Source organism: Puma concolor, chromosome A3 (assembly GCF_028749965.1).
Source record: "Puma concolor isolate L17-30 chromosome A3, mPumCon1.1.hap2, whole genome shotgun sequence".
Taxonomy (NCBI): Eukaryota; Metazoa; Chordata; class Mammalia; order Carnivora; family Felidae; genus Puma; species Puma concolor.
Window position 1 is genome coordinate 132,078,780 of NC_141669.1, and position 21,547 is coordinate 132,100,326.

The window sequence follows — 21,547 nt, forward strand, 5'->3', positions numbered from 1 at the left end:
TGAGAAGCCGAAAGACAATTTCGAAATTTTTATTGTCATTTGTCACTAAAAACGTTGAATAAATAACTCTTCTTATTTCTTGCCTTTTGTCAAGGAAGTTGGCCAACCATCTTTCTGACCATGGAGTTATTTATGTTATTTCTAAGACACATTGTCTCAAAAAGGGTTTGAATCTGCTCTGAGCAGTAAAGATTTGGTTGTCTTATTAATCTGTGATTTTAGGGGGTAAGAACAGAAATCAATTTATTTAGCTGATGCAAAATGCCCATTTATCTTTTGTACAAGGGTAGGGGTATCTCAGAGGGCATTAAAAGACTAGGGTGTGAGCCAACCCTCCCAAGAGACAGGTTCAGTAAATAGAAAGCCATCGAGGTATATTTTCTCTCTCGCTCACTCTCCTTTCCTTTCCTTTCCTTTCTACTTCACTTGCTTTGCTCTAGACTATAATCATGAAAGACAAGTTTCCTCTGAGCTACATCTGTTTGGTGGAAGATGGTCTCCCCAGCTGTTACATGACTCGGGTTCTGTGACCGTTCCCGGAAGACAGAATGTGATTGGCTGACTCGAGTCATGTGTTCTTGCTCTGTCCAATAGAGGACAAATACACACAGCACAAAAGTGACTGCCAAGGGCCCATCCCCGTGGACTGCAGCCCCTTCCCAGAGTTAAGAGAACTTCGGTGAGCTGCCAGTGTGCTAGTTATTAACTTATTGTTTCTCAGCTCCAAATCCCTCACCTAAATCTGCTCTGTGGAGTAGGGGGGTGGGGCCCTGCAAATTACGTACCTTCTTGGCCAACTTGAGACAAAAGGATGTCTAAAAGAGAACTCCAGCTAAAGCCAGCCTGGCCAAGCTTGGCTGTGAGAACCAGGTGGGTAGTTCAGATGCCTAACACCGAGAATGCCATGCAGTCCCTTGAATTCCAGGTCTAGACTATAGTCCAAGTGCTCATCTATTGGCTACTGAGGATAATGGACTAAGAAGAGAAATTTTAAAAACCTCTTCTTTGAATAAATCTATAAATATGAGCTCTTTAAATCATCCCAAAGCAACTCTAATGTCACCACATTTGAAGAATTTTAAGAAATCACTTCAGTAGGGTTTGTTTCGGAGGACTCTAAAGGCAAGAGAGGGACAGTTGCATTTGTAGCTTCAAGTGCTGTAGGAGTCAACACAAGGTAGATGATAGTGAAGACTAAAGCCCTTTGGGCAGAGGTTCCAGCTGTTGGCTGGCTAGGATAAAATCCTATCGGTGCCACACCATAGCCCTGCGAAGTTGAATAAGCAATGTAACCTTGACGTGTCTCTGTTTCTTCATCAGCAATGTTGAGCTTATGAGTGTAGCTGCCATATACAATTGTGAAGGTTGGATGGGGTGGTCCATTCAAAGTGGCCAGCTATCTTGACCTGGCAAGTCTTAGGCCTGTACTAAAGTAAGTACTCATTAAATGCCCACATTATCCTACTTATTCTTACTGGCCTTTTGGGTTTTGAGGTCCTTTGAATTTTATCCCAGAGGCTATGGGGGGGCCACTGGAATGAATTAAGCCATCCATACTAAATTCCATCTGTGCACTGAGTGACTAGGAACCCAGAGAAAAAAGAGAAAATTATGTGGACACCCTAAGCACAGAGCTCAACAGAGTATGATGACTTTGGCCATAAGTGCTGCTTTATGGCTATCTGTAAAGCTGCCCATCAAAAAGCTCCTGACAAATGACCTGCAGTAATGAGAGTATGAAGGGAGCAGCCCTGCAGAACATTCCACCTGACGGGGACACAGATCATGGGAAGGGCATTCTCATAAAGCACAGGGTGGCTTTCTATTCTGTCCTCCTCCTGCTTATCCCCTGGCCCAGCCCTGTAACTTTGTGGCCTTGCCTCTCAGTTTCCAGCTCCCATTCATTCATTCATTCATTCATTCATGTTTTCATTTACCATGTATTCATTCAACTATCCATTCATCAATTTTTAAACAACTCATATAGCCAGTATTAGTAATCTTCTAATAACAGAAGATTAGATTTATTGGGCTCTTTCAATATGGTAGATTCCTTGATAAGTATAATAACACTAATAACAACAGCAGCAACATTTATTGAGCATTTACTCTGTGCCAAGCACCATGATAAACGTTATACATGAATTATCTCATTCTATCTTCACAAAGTTGCCTAAGACAAGATGTTATTATTAACAATATTTTTACAGGTTGGGAGAAATGTCTTAGAGAGTTTAGGTAAATCGTCCAAAGTCAGATAGCTAGTAAATTATAAAGCCAGGGTTCAAAATCATGTCTGTGTAATGTAACACATGTGCTCTTAGCCACTACTTGGGGCAGCCTCAACAGAGATAAAACTCCAGTGTTTATAATTCTTGCTCAGTAATTAATACATAGGGAAGGCGGTACTTGATGTGCGTTGTAAAGTGTGGACAGGGAGACTAGTAGGAAAATGATTTAAGAAGGTAAGGTATCCATTTGAAAACAACACACTAAATAAAATAGTGAAGCAGAAACCCATGGTATGACCCCATTTTCCCAGGATAACTCACTGAGAGGGTAGTAACCTGTCATCGATTTGACAAAACCAAAATTTGAGTTAGAAGCCCCTCTAATGAAAATGGCAGGAAATCCCGCTCAAAATGGTTGGAAGAATAATGTGATGTGTAAACTTGCATCACTGAAAAGGCCAGGGATGATGCTAGCTTCAGGAACACTTTGATGTAGTATCATCAAGGACCAGCTCTGTTCCTCTCCATATTTCCTTCTGCCTTCTACCTTCCGTGGTAGAAGCCATCACCTACTTCTTCAGGCCTCACACAGGTTCCTGTGGGCAGTTCCAAGGCCTTCCATGTTAGTAGTAAAGAGGCTGTTCACATCTTTATATCTTCACACTATGCGGACCACAGAAGGAGTGGCTCTCAAGGGGGAGAGAGACCCTTAGTTTTTCCCAGAAGCCCTGGAAAACTTCTACACAGGTTTCGTTTGTTCTGACTGGGTTTCTGCCATCATGAACCAAATCATGGTAGCCAGTAGGATGAGATGGCATAGAATAGGATAGGACTATTGGCTTTAGCCAGTCAGGGTCCATCCCATAAGCTGACGCAAAGGTCAATACTGCAAAAACAACATGGCTGACCATGGGAGAGAATCGAACTCCAAGTGGTGTTATCTGAATAAGGAAGACAAACAGAAGTTAGATAGCAAAAACAACTGGAGTCCACTACACCAAACAATTCAATTACTTTGTTTTACGATTTAGTGCCCCAAAGTATCTTCCTGCAGCATATAGCAGCTCAGTTTAGGATTGCACCTAACTTAGAAATCTTGCTTTGCTCATTATCATCTTGGAAGCATTTTTTTTTTTTTACACTAAATGCAGAAACATTTCTTTAACATGAGTAAATGTAGTATTTTTTTCTTCCCAAAGTGCTTCACAACTCCCAACTTTTTAAGTGCCTGGAGTAGGATTGTTGTCACTCCTCTCCTTTATACCAGCTTTGTCTCCTGCCTAAACAAAATGTTTCAAAATATGATATTTCAGTATTAAAACCAGATTAAACCCTGCGTTTCTGTACAGGAGGGGTATTTCTTTTGCAGTTCTTTCTATGTTGTTGATCAGACAAATGTGTTTGGCATGTGTAAATTGTTGTGATCGCTTTGCTTTTTGTGACATTTTGGGAAGGGGAAAAAAATCATGCTCAGTAGATGACACGGTTTGCTATAGCGGCAATATAAAAATTTGAAATTCTTAACCAATTTAGCATTTCCCCTTGCAGCCACACCATCTATCACAGAGAAGTGATATTCTGGGGGACGCAAGCCAATCAGAGGATTGGAGTGTAATTTTTACAAAACAAATGTATGTATAAATTATCACTCTCTTCTCTCCTCTCCATAAATAGCGACACTAATAGATCCAGAGCGTGAGATACGGGAAGGGATGCCTTGTTCTACAACAATTCATCTTGTCTGGGAAAAGCAGAGTTGAGAAATCCGATCAGTTAAGATGTATGGCTCAACCTGAACATTGTCCGGCATCTTCTGACTACGGTGTGGAAGGAATGTATGGTTTTTGCCTGGAAGAGAGAGTGTGGCTGGATGTGCCTGTGTGCGCGCATGTGTGTGCGTGTGTGTGTGAAGGGAGAGAGACTTACAGTCTAAGGCATGATTGAGCTACAACCATGTTTTACTTGGTTTGCACAGAATTTATAAAATTGAACACTTTTTAAAAATTATTTTCTAAAGATCTAGAGATTTTTCCTAACAGGGAAAACAACAGACTGGAATCCTATATGGATTTTGTAGAGAGGTTGCCTCCTCTTGACAGGGCATAAACTCTCCAGTATGCCTCAGTCCCACCATTCCCCATTCCTTAGATCCAACCCATTCCATGTTGGAAGTTTCCTGGATACAACGGGCAGTTGAGTTCGTGGGCCTTAATCTAATGAGAGCCACAGGGCTCAATAATCCAGTGACTTTTCAACCCTCTGTGCTTTTAAAATTTGTCCAAGATTGGGGCACCTGGGGGGCTTAGTCGGTTGAGCATCTGACTTCAGCTCAGGTCATGATCTCACAGTCCGTGGGTTCGAGCCCTGCGTCGGGCTCTGTGCTGACAGTTCAGAGCCTGAAGCCTGCTTCGGATTCTGTGTCTTCCTCTCTCTCTCTGCTTCTCCCTGGCTCACGCTCTGTCTCTCTCCCTCTCTCAAAAATAAATAAACGCTAAAAAACATTTTTTTAATTTGTCCAAGATATTGCTAGTGAGGGTGGAGAAGATCTGATTTTCTTTTAAGACTCCCCCCCCCCCACCAGAATCAGAACTACTTACAATTTGCTTGCATTGGTGGAAACAGAATCAATATATTTTTTAAAGAAGTAGACAAAATATATCCAACTTTTCGGCAGTTTCAGTTTTTCTTCGGCGTTCTATTGTGACTTTTGTGAGCTGAGCAAACTTCTTGGGAGGTATATTAAAAGGTTTAATATTTGCAATATAAATCACATCCCTTGTAAATCACAGTACACCACACATTATGTGCTTCCGGAATTTCTGCTAACCACGACTGCCATCTTGGAGCTTAACTACTTTGTATGTTCGCAGCGTATGTTAGTTACAAAAATCCTCACCAAAAATATTACAGGGCTAACAAATGTTATATTTTTGTGTGTTTGCCCGTTTCACCGTACAGTGGTCTATTTTTCTGTCAGAGAAAGGCAAATGTTTATTTTCCCAACTTCCCCCGTTAAGCTCTTTATAGATTAGCACCCCGGGCAGCTGTCCAGGGGACCCGCCCCTCAATTCACTTTTGTGGGAGGAAAGGAAGACGGGATGGAGGAATCGCTGAGTCACAGGACGTGTGAGCTTAAAGACCTGGCATTGGGAAATATGTAAAGTAGACTTTTGAGAGATTTTCCACATTTTAATGAGTGTATTACAAGCCACAGTCGAGTGCCCATTTTTATCGAATACTCGATATGTATATCTAGTTCAGGAGTCAACAAGTGAAGTGTGGCCCTTAGGCCGATCTCGCCAGCTGCTTGTTTTTGTCAATAAAGTTTTGTTGGCGCACAGCCACGCCCACTCATTTCCATATTGTCTATGCTGCTGTCGCAGAACACCAGCAGAACTGAGTAGCTCTAACAGAGGCCTACAGGGCTGCAAAGCTGAAATATTAACTGTGTGGTCCTTGAAGAACAATTTTCAACCTCTGATCTAATTCTCTAACATGGTAGAAATACGTTATTACTTGTTAAGTGCAGTTTCTTTGAATGATCAGTTCCCCGGGCTTCCTGTGCTTCCTCTGTGCTCCTTCTTCAGGACACATGTGACACTTGCAATTATTGTTTCACTGGACATTTTCATACCACAAGCTGCTTGGGGCACCTGTTGGATCTGAGTGTATCAGTTAGGAGCACATTTAACTGCAAGGAACAGAGCACTTTTAACTGTGGTTTAAACAATGAAGCTTTGAATGATCTCACCTAGTAAGAAACCTGGACGCATATGAGTCTAGGTTTGATATAGAGACCCCGGGATGGTGCAAACCATTGTGGCCCCACGCTGTGACTGTCCCCCTGTCCCTCCTGTCCCTCCTGTCCCTCCTGTGCTCAGCTTGCTGACCCTTGATATATATCACCCCCTGGTTGCAAGATTTTTTGTATCAACTCCAGGCATCACATGCCCCATTCCAAGTAGAAGAGAAGAGACATGATGAACACAAAACATTCTTCTATCGAGCTTCTGGCTTTTTAGCCCAGAAAGAAAAGCACCAGCAGACATGCTCCGCCCCCCCCCCCATCAGATTTCATTGAAGAGAGTGGATCTTCCCATCTCTTTGATTAATATGATCCCAAGTGGATAGTCAACAAAGGTTTGTCAAATGGTGGATGGATGTATCAGTGATGACGGATGAATGATAGACTAAATCTTTTAAATTTTATTTAATTTGGTCTCCACCATGGGCAGCAGAGGAGAGCAAGTAAGAGGGTTCTTGGTGGTAAAAAAAAACATTGTGGGTTATCACTTTCTCTCAACTCTTCATTTTACCAATGGGGAAAGTGAGGCACAAAAATCCAAAGTTAGAGGGGCACCTGGGTGGCTCAGTCAGTTAAGCACCAACTTTGGCTCAGGTCATGATCTCGCAGTTTGTGGGTTCGGGGCCCATATTGGGCTCTGTGCTGACAGCACCGAGCCTGGAGCCTGCTTCGGATTCTGTGTCTCCCTCTCTCTCTGCCCCTCCCCGCCCCTGTCTTTCTCTCTGTCTCAAAAATAAACATTAAAACATTTTTTTAAAAAGTTAGATATTATAGTGAATTTTTATGGCTTCTGATTGTCCAGCATCCATGCCTCACCCTTCTGGTAACAACTTCTTAATTTTTCTTGGAAGAACCAATTCTCTCAAACAATGTGATTTTAGTGAGCCAGGTAGCATCCCTGGCCCCGAGAGAGGGTCAGCAGTATTCCATCCCCCTGGCCTAGTGGTTGGTCTGGAAATCGATACATGTCCTAAGCTAATTCAGCCAGAATGAGGGCAAAACCTTCCAGGCATTTCCAGAAAAAACAACGTGGGCCTGAGGTTGCTGGTGGTCAGCATGGGAAGAGCCAGGCTGAGAGGGAAGCCCACACAGAAGGAAAACTGTGCAGAGATCTTTGAGGTCATTGATGAGCACTTGGATGTAGCTGTTTCTGAACTAGATGTTTTAATTCCAGGACTCTCTCTATTTAAAAGAACAGAAAACCCAACTTAAATGGTTCTAAGCCATAAAGGGCTTTTTTGCCTCTTTTAACTGTAAATCTAGAAACACGAATAATTCATTTGAGAGTGCGTTATCCGATGGATGGACAGTATCATCCAGAACCTAGGTGTTTTTGCTTTTTTCTTTCCATCTCTCTACTACATTCTGAGGCAGGCCTCCTCATGGTTACACAATGGCTGCCAGTAACATTTCTCCCCTCGTGGTATCTTACGTGAAAGATCCCAAGCAAAATTTCAGAAACTCAGCTTCATTGGACCCTTTGCCCACCTGAGAACCAATCACTGTCATCAGGGGAGAATGGAACGTGCTGACTGGCTCATGCCCTGGCTTTTCAGGGAGGAGGGGGGCTGCTTTCCAGAAATACACAGATTAAACAGGGAAGAGTTAGATACTGGTGTGGAAGTCGGGTTGTGTCCGAAAGGATGAATGGAGCGAATGACGGAGGACCAACAGCAGTGCCCATTACAGCTCTTAACCCCTGGACTTCTGAGTTGCGTGCAGTCGAAATTTTTCCTTTTGTCTCTAGGCCAGTTTGACTTCATGTTCTATCCTTTGTGAGCGAAGCATGCTTATCAATGGTGCTATTATTGTTGGGGATGGAAACAACGCACATCACCTTCTCTTCATGTTTCTCCATACCACTTTTCACCTCCTAATTGATATATTAGAGACCGTAACTTCCTTTATTTTATCTTGCTCTTCTCCGTAGACAATAGGGTTCATGAGAGCAGGGTTTTGGATCCGTGTATCCCTGCCCCCAATATCTCTAAGGGTACTTGGGTACCTGCTCCATGATATGTGCTCAGCAAGTATTTTCTGAATGAATGAATGAATGAATGAATGAATGAATGAATGAATGAGTGAGGGAGGGAGTGGACAGAATGAGGAAATAGTATCTTCCCATGTCAGTAAAGGAAGGGCCCTCAAAGATTGGCAGGGCCATTCTCTACAGAGCACTAAAACTCCAGGCTCCCGATAGAAATCCAGTGCGTTCTCTGTTCCTCCGTCCTGCCCCATGGCAAGAGGAATTCACATTTCACCAACCAGTTTCCGTCTCCATCAGGGGTACCGCTTATTTTCCTCCGTTCACCTCTTTTATTCAAGTCCCTGAGTGTTTACATTCCTTGATGTGAATCTTGCCTGTGTGTTTGAACTCCACTTCTTTTCATTTGCAACTAAATGAGGAAGGTACCCATGACCCTTTGCTGGATTACTTTACCCACTGAGGGACTTTGGGCTTTATCTTGGTTTTGTGCCTGCATCCTCTGCCTCCATTCCCGTCTTTCACCAGATGCTTCTGGAGGTGTCTCTTCTATGTTCCCAAACCCTACCATGTGAGCCAGAGCTTATCTTCTTCTTATTCTAGATGGGAGCCTGTACCAGTGGTCTCCTGGGCTGGTTGGTTGGGAGAGGCTCACCTATACAGTGGGAAAGGCTGGGTCTTAGACATTCAGTGGAGACATATCCAGGACCCTCGGATGTCCAGGTGGGCTGTCTTTTGAGAGTCCTCTCAGGTCAGAGACCAAGGGGACACTGGGCCTCTCAGGCACAGATGGCATCCAGGTGTGGCTTACTCAGCTGGGCTCCATCTTGAAACTCGTAATGAGTTCTCCAGCTGGAGTGGGTCACAGCCCTCGCATTCTCCTGCACCCCAGCAGAGGTGCTGAGGGTCTGGGTGGTTAAGTGGCGATGATATAAGTACTTGGTGCTCCTCCTAAAAATGTTCCTGAAATCCTCTCCTCCGAGGGTATTGTGAACTGCTTTGTGCTGCGAAACCTCACGGGTCAGGATATTTAACTCAAACAAGTAGCTATCCAAACCATTGTGCACCACGAATTCACACATCAGCTGTGCATTCCAAAGTTGGATAACAGGAAATTTGAAGTCACATGGGTATTTGTTAAGAGTGCATTTTTCCATGTATGCAAATTTTTAAATTTGAAAACTCACCCTGCCACCTACTCATTGTGAAACCCTGAACAAGTTAATGAAACAAGCGGTTCTCAAATATGGCCCCCAGCAACAATAATATCACCCAGGGAACTTGTCACAATAAAAATCATTGGGTCTCCCCCCCATACCGCCCCAGACCTACTGAATCAGAGACCCTGGGGATGGGACCCAGCAAGATCTGTTTTAACAAGCCCTGCAGGGGTGATTCTGATGCACACCGCAGTTTGAGAACCATTGGCTTAAAGGATCCAGTCGGAATTTCATTATATGTAAAACGGGAGGGATAATACTTGGCCCCAAAAAGTTTTTGTACGGATTAATTTCAGTAGATTTTGCATGTAAAGCATTTAGCACAGTATCTGGCACTTAGTATGCACTCAATATATGACAGCTACAATTAATGTTGTTATAATTATTGGATTTCTTTTCTGGGTGGCCAATGAATCAGTCTATGTCTCTGTGTGTCTACCTGTGAAATAGTAAAGAGTGGAGATATTTTAACATTAATCATTATAACAATAGCTAATTTATTGAGCTCCTATCCTGGCCCAGGCCCTTGGCTAATTACTTCACAAACACTGCATTCAATCCTCATTTAAAAATTTGCTAAGAGATGGGGCTATTATTGTCCACCTTTTATAGGTGAGGAAGCAGCTTAAGTAACTTACCCAGAACAACACAAGTAGTGAGTGAAAAGAGCTAGAAAAAGAATTTAGAGCGTGAGTCTCCAGAGCCTGGATTAGTTAAACACATCACCAACCGCCACTCCAAAGTAGTTTGCGAAAGGAACTATAGCAGTGGCTGTTATCATCCCTGTAGAGTTATTTCGAAAATCAGATATTCCCTATAATATATACACTGAGATGATAGCTATTAATTAATTATAGAAGATGACCCTCGATCAGATTTTTGCTTGAAATGGGTTTTTGGTTTTTTAAGAGGCCAGGGGCAAAGGAGACCCCATGGTTGTCCTCCATGAAGTCCTCCGTGATTCTACACTTCTGCCAAGTGACACTTGTCATGCGGCCACGACGGGGAATGATTTGCTGCAGGCAGGACTAAAGACAGCCCCGTGTCTGTCACCCGAGCTGTTCCTTCTGGGCCATAGTTTAGGGCACTGATTACCTGAGCCCAAAGAATACATTCAAGTGTCCTTTAAATAAGACGATCAATCAGAAAAAACAAAAAAATGAAAAACGCTTCCTTTACCTACAGAAGGCAAAGCTTCAGATGAAGATTACTAAGAGAAAATGTGAAATTGACCTGTAATTACCGTACCTGTTAATATGGGTTTGGGGCCCGATGAGAAGTGCCAACATTCTACCATTTTTCAATACAGCCAAAATTTGAGGCACATGAGATACCTAGAAACATCCTAGAAACCATTTTAAGATGGGTCAGACTATACGTATATGCAACGAATTTCAGAACAGGCTGCTGAATTTGTAAAACAAACATATTGAAACACCCATCAAAATGATGGTCCAGGGTAAAATATACATTTATTCACTGCAGCGTTTGCTTCATCCAAGGGTACAAACGGGCCGGGAATGAAACCCTGCAAGGTTTTCTTTTTTGAGCGGAGCTAAACTTTGTGCTTCCTGGGAGAGTTTCTGCCTAAATCTTCAAAAGCTGGACCCCAGAGATATTACAAGGCGTGCGGCACAATGTAGAACTTCCCCGTGTCCCTAAAATAACAGTCTCAACAATAGCACCACCGAACAAACACTAGTTTTGGCTTCTGCCTTTTATTTTATTTTATTTTTCCCCTCCTCCGAGCTCCACCCCAGCTAGCTCTTGAAAGGCCTTCTGTTCTGTCAGCCATAATGACATCTGCTGGCGGAGACAGGAAGTCATAAATCTGTGGGTCCCCTCTCAACCAAACCTTGTTAATGCTGCCATTTATCACAGGGGCCGGGGTGCCATCTCTGGAGGGCTGGACGCACAGAGTCCATTTTCTCCCATACCCCTTTCCCAAGAGAGCAACCATTTTGAAAACAGCCACTTTCTCATTTCACATTTGCAGACCTGAAAGTCAGGCAGAGGCAGACCCCACCGTCAGCACGCGGCTCTTGGAAAGAAGCCACGATCCCGGGCAACAATAGACTCGATGTGATGTTTGGGGACCGAAGCGAGGCAGTTCTGACCACGCTCTGTCCTTCCTCATTTTAAATCAGCCCCTAACTGCTTCAAAGAGAGGAATGGAGACTTCCTTCCTCTGAGCCCTTCTGCCTCCGTGTAGGTTTTTAAAGGCCAAAAATCTTGCTATGGGGAGCGGGGGGGGGGGGGGGGGGAGAGGGAGTTTTAAGAGGATTATTGAAACTCAGAGTTCCGGGGCGCCTGGGTGGCGCAGTCGGTTAAGCGTCCGACTTCAGCCAGGTCACGATCTCGCGGTCTGTGAGTTCGAGCCCCGCGTCAGGCTCTGGGCTGATGGCTCAGAGCCTGGAGCCTGTTTCCGATTCTGTGTCTCCCTCTCTCTCTGCCCCTCCCCCGTTCATCCTCTGTCTCTCACTGTCCCAAAAAAATAAATAAACGTTGAAAAAAAAAATTAAAAAAAAAAAAAAAAAGAAACTCAGAGTTCCTTTTATTCCAAACTAATTTAGGATGGCGTTCAGGTTTCTTTCTTAGGAGTTCGCTGTGTCCTCAGCTTTGATTCCAGACCTGTGCCTATACAAGGTGTATCCTGGGTTTTGCTGCTCAGAGCATGTTCCCTGGATCAGAAGCGTCTGCGGTGTCTGTTTGAGCTTTTTGGAAATGCAGACTCACAGGTGCCGCTCTAGACCTGTTTGATCAGAATCTGTGTTTTCAGCGAGACCCCCGGGCGACTCCTCTTTAGGTCCCAATTGCTGAGGCTGGGCTACCTACCCCGGCGTTCTCGGCCTCGGCCCAGTTGACGCGTTGGGGCTGGATCAGCTTTGTCTGCGAGGGGCCTTGGCACTGTGAATATGTGGCCGCACTCCTGGCCTCTACCCACGAGGTGCCAGTAGCCGCCCCCCGGACTGTGACGACCTCTGGACATCGTCCCATGTCCCCTGGGAGGAAAAAAAACATCACCCCTGTTGGAAACCGGGCAGCCCAAAACATGGGGTCCGTGGAGCTCCGGCATCGGTGCCGTTTAGGAGCTTGTCCGGAATACACTTTCTCAGATCCCACCAACTTACTGACGCAGGATCCCTCAAGATCCTGCAGGGAGCCCAGGAATCTGTCTCCACTCTGCAGGAGAAAAGTACGCAGGCTAACGTCGAAGAATTCTGAAACTGCAGAGCAGAACAGGGAACGTAATGAGACGATCAGCTCGTGACAAGGCCACAGCACCACCGAGAGTGAGTCACGCGTGGCCATTGGTGGCCCTTGGCTGGAGCCACACCTGCAGGGTCTGAACCAGCTTCCCCACCTGCTGCCTCCACCACCTTGGATAAGTTGCCTGTCCTCTCCGTGCCTCGGTTTTCTCATACGAAAAATGGGGACGACAAAAGCACTTGGCCTCATGGAATGGTTTTAAGGGATTGAGAGGTTCCTGTTTGAAAGTGCCTAGAACAGGGCCCAGCACCACGCGCTTCCTGAGTGTTAGCAACTTTTACGATCGTTACTGTAATTTGCTGTTCTTGCCCTAGATTCTTACGTTCCTTAGGAGCCACACAGGTGCCTTGTTCCCTGCCGCATCCCCGGTACCCAGCCCAGTGCCTCGCCTGGAGCAGGTGCTATGTGAATGTCAGTGGGAGGAGGGGACATTCAGGTGGAGGGAGAGGAAGGCACTGGCTGCAGGTTTCCGCTGCCCGTGGCTTGGGTCTGTGGTCTGCTGCCTTCACCACGTAAGGATCCGACCTCCCTGACTGGCTTCCGTAAACTGGTGCCCTTGCACGTGGAGACGATTGAGTTGATATTCGCTTTATCCCCCAGCACAGATTAGATTAGACCTCAGGTATATCTATATCCGAAAGCACTCTGTGAACAATAGTCGGTCAACGAATACTTATAATGAAAAAGCGACAGACCTGGGAGTCCTATCTATGTGCCGGCGTCATGCTGTGGATTTTACATTAGTTTAAAATTCCTCTCTGTGCCCCTGAATGGAATCGGTGGCACATCTAATTGTCCCCATTTCACACATGGGAAAACTGAGGCCCAGAGAGGCTACACAACTTGCCCCAGGTTGTAGTCTTAGCAAGTAAGTAGCAGAAGTATTTTTTTCAAGTGCAGGTCTGATTCCAAATCTACACTTCTCTTTCTTCCTGGGTGCCCACCTGGTGTCCTGCCCATTTCTTCACACCCCCATTGAACCCCCCGCACCGGTGGCTCTTTGCCTGCAGGGAAGGCCAGGAACAACATCTATGCTAAGACTGGCGGGCACTGACGGGCAAATACCCCAGCTCTCTCGCTCTTCGAGAGGGATATCTCAGAAGTACATTAAGCTCCACTGACTCCCCAGCAGGACTAAGGTTTCTTACCCACAGTGAGCACCTGCTTGACCACACGCTGCATGTTGGTAGCCTTACTGTGTTCACTTTCCTCCTTTCCTACTGGAGTTTTCTAAGCTCATGTACCAAACAGACTACTCGCTTTCAAATCTTTATCTCAGGGTCTGCTTCTCAGGGAACCCAAAGCAAGACAACACAGGCCTTCTCAGCAGAGGATTTGCAACAGTCTTGAACTATTTGACCATTTTAAGCCTGTGGGTTCCCTCGCTGTGTTGGCCTTCCCAGCAATGGTTAAGGAGAGGAGACAAGTTGTATTAATGGGCGAAAACAGCATCCAGGACAAGTCACTTTGACATAATCCTAGCAAGCAAGGGGAGAATCTCATGAAATTTTCAGGACAATAGGATGCCTAATGCCTAATCATAATAGATAAGACATGCTCCGGATAAGACAGAAAGGTGTTCTCAGAGTGAATTATATCATTCTCTATTTGCTTCTGAGAGTTGAGGGGTACTTTTGGGCACACAGTTCTAATGAGTCCAGGAAGGAGAGCTTGATGCATAGTCGAGGTGGCATAAAATATACCGGAGCCCAGAACTTAAAGGCTCCTCCTCACATGGTTTCCAGGCTGTTCTGGTCCTTACATTCACTTAATGTCTTCCTGTGGTTAATGAAGTCGAGCAATGGAGTACTGGGCCAGCGACGTGGTCTGGATCCTTCCGCGCCAGCAAAAACACTGTCACCACTGCAGGTAGCCGCGTCCAAGGGAGAAATGTGATGTCTGTTCAATGCACCGGCTCCTGTACTCCCGGCCCGCCCACTCCGCAATGGGCCCACCTGAGAAACACACAGTGCTTCATCGTTGTTGTGAAATTCTACGCCCAGCCAAATCCAAACAGTTTTCAAAACGAGAGCCCACCAACTTTTGGAGGCTATTTCCTTAGAAGCAAGCTTGCCAATGCCTGACTGTCTCCAGACTCTACTGTCACCGGCCTTGACAGGTTTCAGAGAGCAAATTCCCACCAAGCAGAACGAGACAGATTCTCTTCCGTGTTGGTTGAACAAATCCACTCTACTGGACTAGCTGTTTCGGGATGTAAATGAATGAACGGGCGTTTATCAACGGCAGAGAATAAAACCCATACTTGATATTAGGACCCATGATATCCCCGGTGACCCAGCCACACCCCACTTCTCCTACATCCTTTCTGCTCCCCTCTCCCTGGCTGGCTTTCAAAATCTGGACCCCTATCGCTGTATCCTTTGTGTTCTGGAAACACAGAAGTCTCTTCTGATTTCAGGCCTTGGCTCCTGGTTGGCTGCCTTGTGTATTCCAGATTTCTGTTTCAGTGTTCCCTTCTCAGAAAGGCTCTCCATGACTCCCACTCTAAATCGTCCTGCCCCAACCCCTTACCCTCTGTCCCAACACCCCTACCTTATTTTCTTCCCATTGCTTTCCATGATCCATCTGGTACTTCCTCTTGTCTGGTTCTCCCCACCAATATGATGCCTTACCAGGTGTCGTGGGAAGGAAGAAAATAACCCAAGACTGCCACCTTAAAGTTTTTACAAAACAGTACTGGTAAGAGGGATATCCTGAATGAGTTAAATGACACAAGAGGAAAGCAATGAATTATATCCTCAAGGGCAAAATCGTATGGTACACTGGCTCTCAAACTTGGCCGCATGTTGGAATCATCTGGGGGCTTTAAAAATACTGATGGCTGGATCCCGCCCCCACAGACTGATGTAATGAGTCTGGGGTAAGACCTAGGCATTGAGTTTTTTAAATCACCCCAGTTGACTGTGATACACAGCAAAGTTTGAGAACACTGCTTTTTTTTTTTTTAATTGAAGCATTATGTACATGTATAGAAGCACATAAATCATAAGCATGCAGCTGAATTAATTTTTACAGAATGGACACACTCAATAACAATCATCCTGGTTAAGAACAATGAAAGCGCCCACCCCACCCCCAGTAGCCTCTTCGTGCTCACTTTCATAGGTGAACGCTACCCTGATATCCAAGCATAGATTGGTTCTGTCTGTTTGTCTACTCATGTATTTGGAATCATACTCTATAATGACTCTTTGTTTTAAGAAGACAGGGATAGAGAAGTTTGAATCACTTGGAGCCCACCCGGGAAGCCTGCCTGAAGGAGGTGGTATTTAAGGGGGGGATCTGAAGGAGGTAATAGACAAGAGAGAGAAAAGGGGAAAAAGGGAGGGAAGTTGGGGAAGGGAGGACAGCATCACTTGGCAAAGAGGCGCACAAGCTGAAATGCTCTATACCCATGTCTAATGAAGGCCCTACAGTGGGCCCAAATCTTTTTTTTTTTTTTTTTTTTTTTTCTGTGCATCCTTCTTTGCAAGAATGCTCCACTTGGCATTCAATCGGTCCACAAATTTTCACTGAGCACCAATACTGTGCTGGACTTGAGGATATAGAGGTGAACAGAACTTACATTTTAATTAGGAAAGACAGATAATACATAGGCAAATATATGAAGAAGATACAGATGGTCATAACTGCCATGAAAGATAAGACAAAGAAAGGCACAGATGGCCGGGGCAAAAGGAGATGACCTCTGAGTTTAGAGTAAGGAGGAAAAACAGACCTGGGGGAGGGATCTTTCTGGAAAGAGAAGACGCAAAAGCCCCGGAGCTGGGATAGGAGGTGTTGCGTTAACTGAGGCATTCTCCCTCCGCTCCAGAATCCCACGGGCTGCCCCAGTGCCCACTCATTCAGGAAGTGCCAAGCTCAAGGTAGGTGCGTGGCAAGTGGTGGTTTTCATTGCATTGGGTTGGAGTCCAGTGATAAGACAGGCAAACTAGCAACAACAAAAATCAGTAGGATAGAAATGTGCTTTTAATGGGGGGCGTTCACAGGGTCCGCGGGTGCAGTGAGAGGGCTCCATAGCCGCCCTTTTGTGTGAATCCAAGACCAGACACCCTGGTTCTTCCTTGTGTGCAATGACTTCTACTAACTTGATTCACTTGTTACAAAATTCAGCTTCTGCAAAGGGGAAGGTACCCATGCCTGGCACCTTATCAATATCACCTGGGAACTTTTAAAATTTCAGATTTTCGGGCCCCACCCTGGGATCTAATTCAGTAATTCTAGGGTGGTGCCCCCGCTTCATCTTAAGAAAAAAATCCCCAGGTGATTCTGACATTGAGCCAGTGTGGGAATCCGTGTTCTAGAAGATACGCTTGCCTCATTCCAATCAGTTCATGCCTTTACACATCCCAGAGTCTGAGTGTTAGATCTGAGGATGCTACGTTCCCTGGAGACCCAAACATAGCATTATTCTAAGCCACCAGCTCTTGGAAGAAGTTTCCAAAAGTGCCAGAGTCTGTGGTTTAACAAAGTATTTTGCAAATTCTAGTCAGGCCTATACCACCTTTTTTGCATTTTGCAATCTCCACACCCCCTTGAACCCTTATTTCTTCCCTCATTCCTTAGCTATATTTATTTTTTAAACCCATAAATTATATCAAACTTCAGATCGCTACCATAAATGGAGAGCAGTGTCTTTCGCTAAGATAGAAGTAAAAACTTAGGGTGACTTCAATAAAAACAAACCACTTTTTTAAGAGTCTAGCCAGGTAACTCTTGCCTCTCCCAAGCTTCTAAGCCTGAGATCTGCGGTTTCTTGGTTGAGAAATAAAAGTCAGCAATTGTTAGGCATAAAAGTTGCACCTCGCACCAAACTGAGACGTTCTCGGATTGAAAGAGAAACGAAAGGGAATAACCTTTTCGCTGTGCGATTCACGTTTTCCAATGTCATGTCTACGCCACTGAACAGTATCTGGGTACCATTGTGTTATGCATCCACCTGGGGTAGACAAAATCTTCCTTGCTGATAACTAAGCTAAATACTCTACAACAGTAGCAGTAGGGCGAAAAATACAAATTAAAGTAAGAACGTAAGTAAGAATGTAAGAGACGAACCCTGGAGAGAGGCGGGGAGAGATTCTGTAGCCCAAAGTCAGTTACTCTGACCCATTTCCCCCCTCATCCTCTCCAAGGGTGGGTCCAACGCCAAGTCTTTGGGAGGTCATTTTAACAGAAGCCTTTTGAAGGCAGGGATCCTATCTTAAACATTCCAGCCTCTCCTGTACCTGGTGCAATGCCAGGCACCTAACACAGTAGACGCTGGTTAAATGATTGCACATAGTACCAACACCCAGTCAGCAGGCATAGGGCTCCTCCAGGGAGGATTCACGGTGAGCTCGCTGAAGCCGCGGTCTTTTCTTCTGCTCAGGCCTTAGGTCTGTATGTCCTGATCCTGTAACTGTGGCCCCTGGCCAGCGGGACTGGGGGTTTTACTCAGTAAGCTGTGGCCCCTCGCACTCCTTAAAGGTGTGAGAGGGAATTAGAATGAATTAGCATTAATACCCTTTTGCTGACAGTGTCAACTAGGCAGTAGGACTTTCTGTGCCTCAGTTGCCTAAGGGCTAGGCTGGGATTGGGTGACAGTTGGTCATGGGTGGAGGCCAGTTGGGTGATTTAGGGCAGGCGAGTTACCTTGTGTCACCTACATGAAAGGGATAAATGAGCATGTGCCTCCCCCCAAGTGTGGATGTTAAGAATGGTTCGACAACAAAAAAGATTAATCAGCCCTTTACAAAGAGGGACAATGGCATGTGACTAGTAGGATGGGGAAAGTTATGTTTCCTACAGCCGCTAAAAGAACCATTCAGAAAAATATCTGTGGAACAGGTCACCCTAGGTCATTCCCCACAAGAGAGGGCAAAGTAGGTAGATGGGTTTAAGGGCTGGGCATCCCTATTATACTTGATCGAGATGGGTATGTGGTTGGGGGGCGGGTAGTGAGGAGTAGACCCAGGTGAAACCTCATCACAGTGACCACGGTAACGGTGCCGCACCTTAAAATCCTAAGTTATAAAATACCTAAGCCTGAGCTTGCTTTATAGTTATATAATATCGTATACGTATTGTATATTGTAACATAATACATTATAGATAATATATGTTCCAGTATACAGTTGTATATACAATATACAATTGTCCTTGTATATTGTAACATATATTATCTATAATGTATTATGTTACAGTATACAATTGTATAGTACAATATTGTAAACATATTGTATATGTCTGGCTCCAAAAGAACAAAGGCTATTTTTAGCAGAAGTTCTCAAACTGGAGTGAGCAGGAGAATCACTTGTTCAAAACACAGATTCCCTAAGCCCTGTTCCAGAAGTTTCTGATTCAGAGGGTCTAGAGCAGTGGTCCTCAACCAGGGGGCGATTTTGTCCCCTGGTGGTGGGGGGGGGGCGGTGGTGGGGAACACTGGACAAGGTCTGGAGACAATTTGGTTGGCAGGACGGGGGTGGAAGGGTCCGGCATCTAGTGGGTAAAGGCAGGGGTTCCTGCCAAACGCTGATATCGCACAGAACAGCTTCCACAACAAAGAATTATGGCCCTGAGTGTCAATGGAGCTGGGGTTAGATCATCTTCTGGGGTAAGGCCTAGGAATGTGCATCTTAACAAGGGCCTCAGGGGATTTGGGTGCAGGCAGCCAGAGCCCTGTCTGGGGAAGCCCTGGACAATGCCTGCTTTCTTATTCTAAGGCTTTGGCTGTCTGAGTTCCACTCTGCCTCGCTCCTTCATATTTAGGAAGCAGCTTAGACTTAACTCTCCCCATGAAGCTCTTCCTCATAAGCAAACTGTCTTCCCCCAAGTCCAAGTCTATTGCCCTCCTAAGTATACCTCCTGCCCCACACACATCACTTGCCTCTTTAATCGTCTCTCCCATGGGAATGAGAGTTCTTGAGGGCAGGGTCCAGGTCAGACCTGTCCTCAGCACCTAGGCAGGGGCCTGGCCCACACTGGGCTCAACAGTCACATGTTGGCTGGAATCTGTCTCAGCTCTAGTGACATCTCCCGCATCGAGTCTAAAGCTACTCCCTTTCAGACACTGTCACAGACCCTACTTAAACATGTCCGTGGAGCTTATCGCTCTGCAGTTACCTTGTGTATTTGCCTGCTTTTCATTCATTCAACAAATATTATATTGGGAACCTACTCTATGTCTTGTCCCTTCCCGTCACTGGGGATGGAACAGTGAACAAAAGAGGCAAAGTCCCTCTTCCCAACAGAGCCTATATTCCAAGAAAAGAACTAGGACAATAAACAAAATAGAAACCTATATATAATGTATGTGATATTGATATGACCAGTAGAGAAAAATAAAATAGAGAAATGGGACACTGTGTGTGTGTGCGTGCAAGTGAAAATTTCAAGATGGACCTCTGGGAGAAGGTGACATTTATGCAAAGACTGGACATCTGAGGGTGACATTTCTGCTCCCCCATCAGAATATAAACACTAAGAGGCCAGGATCTTCCCTTTCTCTGTAGCTTCTGTGTCTCCAGAACAGGCACACACATAGTAGGTGCTCAATAAATACTATGTAAACAAAACAAAGAGAATATGGGATTAAATTATCAAGGAGGCAGATGGAGATTTTTTGCTTTTCTGACCATCCACGGAATAGAAGGGAGGGGCGGGGGCGTTGAACTTGGGGTGGGGGTGGGGAGTACATCTTCGCGGTCAGATTAAGAGACTTGGGGGATGGAGGTCATTGCTGGAAAAGGCGCCGTCCCCCTTCCCCGCCTGCCCAGAGCCGACCTAAGTTCTCACCTTCCGAATAAGTATTGTTAACGGCCCTGCAGGTCGGCTAACCCGCCCCCCCCCCCCCCCCCCCCCCCGCCCCTCGGCTCCCTTCCCAGCTGCGGAGTTTGGCCCTCACCCTGCCCCCCTTTCCTCCCCGCAACCCTGCGGGTCCTGCCCCCTCCCCCGCCGGTGTCCCCGGCGCCAGGGTGGGGGGGCAAGTCCTCGCCCCAGCTAAGGGGGCGCCGCGAGGAGCCGCGGGCGCGCGGGGTCCCCGCCCCCAGCTCCTCTCCGCGGCGGGACACTGTCCCTTTAATAGACTCCCTCTGCCTGGCGCTCTGCGGCTGGGGAGTAAATTTCTCCCTGTCATCAGGTCGCGGGGAGACGAGGAGGAGGAGGAGTTTGTTAATGTTCAGTTTGTTCAGCGGGATCGATGTTTGCTGGAATCGCCTCGCCCTGTCTTGTGTGTGTGAGTGTGTGAGTGTGTGAGCGTGCGTGTGTGTGTGTGTGTGTGCGCGCATATGTGGGGGGTGTGAGTGTGTGAGAGGAAGCGCGAGTGCGTGCGCGTGTGTGTGCGTGTGTGTGTCTGTGTGTGTGTCTGCGTGCGTGTGAGTGTGTGTGAGTGAGTGAGTGAATTCCAGATTTTCTGTCTTTCCCAAACCCGATCCTGTCCTCTCGCATATCATTCACCGACGGGAATCTGACAGCGGCCGCAAATCTACAGTGAGTGATCTCTCTCCCCCAGCGCGAATCCGCCATAGAGACCGGCGAGGAGGAGGAGGAGGAGGAGGAGGAGGAGGAGGAGGAGGAGGAGGAGGAGGAGAGGAGGAGGAGGAGGAGGAAGAAGAAGAAAAAGAAGAAGAAACCACTACCTTCCCAGGATTGCCTTTTTCCCCCTTATCTTTACGCGCGCGTGTGCGTGTGGCGCGTGTGCGCCCCTCGTCCCTTCCATCCGAACCCGGTCTTGGATGTTTAATAAAGAAATCAAGTGTCTCAACAGTCACCAAAAAAAAAAAAAGAAAAAGAAAAAAAAAACCAAAAACCAAAAATTTCCAAAAAAGCAAAAACAAAAAGAGAGAGAGAGAGAGAGAGGAAAACAAAATCCAAAACAAACAAACAAACAAACACGGCAGAACCAACCTCTGCTTCAAACCAGCCGGCACAAGCCACCCGTGTCTGCCGCCCGGAGAGGGGGGTCTCTGGCCCGTGGTGGAGGAGTTGCAGGGGGGATCGCCAGGGGGACAGAGGCCGAGTGACGCCCTAGGAGCCACCG

The 21,547-nt window shown here is 46.0% G+C and overlaps 1 long non-coding RNA gene across 1 annotated transcript; it reads right to left on the minus strand.

Moving 5' to 3' along the window:
- Positions 1-13: 13 nt before the first annotated feature.
- On the minus strand, positions 14-21,543 carry LOC147582814 (uncharacterized). Its single transcript, XR_015249543.1, has 2 exons — positions 21,415-21,543; positions 14-3,172 (listed from the first exon to the last, which is right to left on the minus strand). It is a non-coding gene; the product is annotated as an uncharacterized LOC147582814 (long non-coding RNA).
- Between the last annotated feature and the right edge of the window lie 4 nt (positions 21,544-21,547).